The sequence below is a fragment of the Heterocephalus glaber genome, unplaced genomic scaffold (assembly GCF_053883595.1).
Source record: "Heterocephalus glaber isolate CG9 unplaced genomic scaffold, H.glaber_assembly_v1.0 deba00001773, whole genome shotgun sequence".
Taxonomy (NCBI): Eukaryota; Metazoa; Chordata; class Mammalia; order Rodentia; family Bathyergidae; genus Heterocephalus; species Heterocephalus glaber.
Window position 1 is genome coordinate 178620 of NW_028258463.1, and position 4577 is coordinate 183196.

The following is a 4577-nucleotide window of genomic DNA, read 5'->3' on the forward strand; positions in this document are numbered from 1 at the left end:
TGTAGCTATGACTTTGTTACAACTGTTCTTATCCACAGTACAAAAATGGCTTGATTTTAATATGTAGAGCATTATGTGTGGACTACTGGAAGGATTTATGTAGAGAAGGCCCAGGAATGGCCCTGCTGAGGCCTGGATTGGGAGGGCAGTGACCGCATTTGGAGGAAGCCCACATTTCCTGGCATGCAGACCCAGGACTGGGTTCTGGCTCTACCTGCTAGGATGTTACCTCTGATAGGCTGGCAGTCTCAATTCTCCATGGTTCAGACAGCCCAGGCTTCCTCCACAGCGGTCCAAGGAGCAATCCTCAATGGGGGCAGGCGTGGGCCCTACCCCCAGGCTAGAGTGTGGTTGTCAGGATCCTGAAAATATTAGTTCTTTAAAAAAAAAAAAAGATATATACTAGAAATGATTGTTTTATCAATTCATTGTATAATAAACGGGAGTGAGACTTCATTGTATGACTTCAGTTAAAATCCTATTTTATATGCATTCTTTATTCACTTAAGTTTATCTGCAATAATAAAGCCACGTCGTGTCTTCTTTTGGGAGGGAGACAGTTGGTGGCAGGATGGGGTGAGGGTGGGCCACTGCAGAGGAGGCCGAATGGGTTGTATGATGAAACTCTCCTGTGTCTTGGAACTGGAAATGAGTTGTGATGCCGATGAACTGATTCAACCAGGTGTTGAAGGCACAACAGCCACTGCTCTACAGAAAGGCAAAGTATGTTTTTCCCTTCTGATTGTAACCTGATTGAGAGCTTCCCCTTTATCAGATTGGCAACTAAACAGTTGTATTAGATAATCCTTAAATCTGACATCCAGCCTGTTGTGCTCTAGGGCTCACTGCTTGGCCTGCACTTGCCTTTTACTGTGTATCCATTTCCCTCCTAAGGTGTGCTCCTAAATGAAGGTTTCTGTGTAAGCAGATGATTTTACCTGTCAATACCAGCACTGTATTACTAACATGCAAAATACTGCAGATTTATTTTGACAAATTAAAAGTTAACCAGTCACAAATGCTATGATGGATTGCTTAATACCTCAGAAGTTTCATCAATTGACTATGATGATAGAAAATTTTTGAAGCACTGTTTCTCCAGGTAAACACTTCTCAATATTGGGCTGGAGAGGGAGGGAGGGATCATGTCGGGTTGGTTGGTATCTTGGTACCGTGGAGAAGGGTGAGTGAAAAGGCACCAGACCACACTGCGGAAGGGAGTACTATCGTGTCCAGACAGCTTGGGTAATGCTCAGGAAACCAGGCCTTGAAGCAGTGGCCACAGGCTTAGGTCCCTGTCCTACCTACCTAAAACAGTATATGTAAAACTTCATACTCTATCCCACCTCACCAGCCCCCTTTTTTTTTTCTTTGTGGGGTGTGATATTAGGGATTGAACCCAGGGCCTTCACACTGAACTACATCCCCAGTCCTTTTAAAATTTTGTGATACTCGGACAAGATTTTTTTGTTGTTGTTGTTATGGGGATCAAACTCAGGACCTTGCACTTGTGCGGCAGGCAACAGAACCACTGAGCTAAATCCCCAGCCTGTACTGAGACAAGATTGAAGTCCAGCCTGGGCTCAGACTTACAGTCCTCTTGCCTCAGTCTCCCAGAGTGCTAAGATTATAGACATCTACCACCGTGCCCAGCTTCCCCATTTATCCTTGACCCAATTTCCAGATGCGTCCCTTGCCCGTCTGTATCCAGCTGGATTTCTCAGATGTCCACGGAGGATGGACAGTGCCAGGCAGTGGTAGGCCTAAGAGGCATGTAAAGGTGAGTGAGGTGTTGGCTGCCTCCAGAGAGGCTGTTACAGGAGATAAGACAAGTACCTACATGACAGTATCACTAGACAGTGAATCAAGATGAGCCTGACACTTTATTTAATGGAAAAGTTTTAAATAACCACATCTGTTTTATATAGAATAGAGGCTCTCCAAACTTCCTGTGATAATTGTGTTAGTCTCTTTATTGACTCAGTGAATACAACTGAAAGAAAAAAGTGTTCCTTGTGCTGTTTTTATCTTGAGAACAAGGGAAGTTTTATTTCACTGAGTTGCTAATCTTTCCAGTCCAAGCTGTCCAGGTGTCTCTGCTCAGTGGACCTTGCAGTTTGGTCCTCTCTGGAGAGACCTGGGTTTGGGATATAGAGGCAATAGTATAGGTTTTCATTTTAGCACCTTAAAGGACCCCTGCACAGAAAGTCCAGTCTGTTCATGGGCTGGTGATCACTTTCCCCTCCCTGCCGTAAAACATCTAGACCTCAGTCCTGTACCTGCTCCATTTCTTCCTTAATTGGGGTGTATAATCTCCCCACACTTGGCCTGCCCCTGGCAGATAACTGGATCAGGGGGCCCTGCCCACGGGGGCAGGCAGGTCAGTGTGTGACAATTGATGCAGGGCTGAATGCTGCCTGATTTCGTGCAGTAGTGCAAGGCTTCACCTTCTCTTGGAAGCTGCCCTTGGGCAGTCCTAAGGCCCCGCCCAAAAAAGACTGGAGGGAGGGCCAAGGACTTTAGCTGTTTATGTGATCTTGCCCTTTCCCTGGAGCTACCTCTAGAGGTTGGCTAGGAGCCTTCCTCTTCCCAGGACAGGCACCTGATCCAGGTCTTGGCCCTGGACCAAGTAACATACACATGACTTTGCAAAAACTGTCTTGTCATGGTAAGGGAATGAATTTTCATACTCAAGATTCTGTATCCCACTGACTTGCATCATAATTTCAGAAATTTTTCTTCATTCTTGACTATCTTAAATTGACTTCCCACCTCCCTCCTGTCTCTTTGAAGTGCACATAAGATAAGAACTTAAAATCACTTTTTGTTTTTGTTTTGAAACAAAGTCTCACTATGTAGTCCAGGCTGGCCTTGAACTCAAAGTGATCCTCCTGGTTTAGCCTCCTGAGTACTGAGAATATAGGCATTGTGCTGCCACCATGGCCAGCTCCTAAAATCACCATTATTAGAGCAAATCCTTTCTAGCGTATGTAAACATAAATATTCAGAAAGAATTCTCAGGGATGTTTTTCTAAATTCTCATCATTAATCAGATTTCCTCACAGTGACATCCGCCTGTATTTAGTTGTGTCGGCCCAGGCTAAAGATGGATATTTAAGGAAAATGTTTAGTTCTGCCAGTGAGCTACTCCTTTGGCATGACAACTATAGAGCTCAAGGAGATCAAGGAGGGGACGTGACCGTTCTGTACCTGGTCCAGGAGCTCAATCTGGCAGTTAGTGCTCAGGTCCATGGTGGCTGGGGCTGGGGTGGGGAGGGATCCTAGTATATGTGCTGCCAAACAAGCACAAAATATTTTTTTTTGTACTGGGAATCGAACTCAGGACCTTGCCCTTGCAAGGCAGGTGCCTGAACCACTGCACTAAATCCCAGCCCAGTGGGGAGGAGTTCTAGAAGCTGGTCATAAAGTGGAAACCTCAGAGACTAGGTTAGGAAGCTAGGCCTTTGTCAGTCTTCTTAGGGACCATTGGAGGCCCCCAGAGCCTTTGTCAAGGTGGCTAAAGTGCCTGTGAGATCCAAAGATCTAACTTGGATTCTCAGGACCTTACCTGGAACCAAGAAATTTCTACCTTTGTTAGTGGTGGGAAAAGAGCCAGAAAGAAATCAGTCTTGTTTATATGGAGGAGGAGTCAAGCCCTGGAGGTTATGAAGAGGCTAAGGAAGGGAAGAGAGAGATTTTAGAGACAATGTCCATATGCTACTTGTGGCATTGGCCCTGACCCCGTGCGCTCCCCATGAACCTGCCCTGGGCTGGACATGATAACTCAGAGGACTTGCCAACAGCTCTCACCAAGTCAGCTGTGGTAAATTCAGCTTCTGTCAACAAGCAGAAAAGATGTGCCAGATACAGGGCAAAAGCAGTAGCTGAAGAAACTGAAGATTCAAGTGATTAGGAGGGAATCTTCCTGCACTGGGGACCCATCCTTTCCTGGAATCCAGAGCTCTAGCCCAAGAATATCTAGTCCCTGACTCCAGGGCAGCCCTTTCCAACACAAGGGAGTTCTGTCACCTTGTTAACACCAGAGGCTGTGTTATGAGAGTCTTCAAGGGAGAATGTAGTCGGGGGTCTTTGAGGAGAGAGAGAAAAAACAGTAGAGCAACTGTTTATGCTGTCCCCGAGGTGGCCTAGATGTCCTCTGCACTCAAACCTCTAACTGGACATCCTGCAAAGTCCAGTTTACATGTTGCTCTTGGTAGGACCTGAGAGAGAGGCCTGACATCCCTCTAGACCTGCTCACTCCTGGAGCAACTGTCGTGCTTCCACCGCCTGCCACAGTCTAGACCTCACATTTGCTTCCTTTTGCCCTACTCTAGTTTGCCGGCCTCTGGGCTTTCTCACCACCTCTTTCCCCTAAAACTGGAGCCCGGGCTGGGTGGGGGTGGAGCGAGGCAGACAAACAACTATTGGGCGTGTCCCCCCCCCTCCCCCAGAGCATCGCCCAGCAGGGATTGGTTGGTATCTCCTGGGTTCTGATTGGTCGGGTGTTGATCAGGGTGCTCATTCATAGCTTTGCTGTCTCTGCTGAAGCTTGGGTCTGGAATGCTGCTTCACTTTCT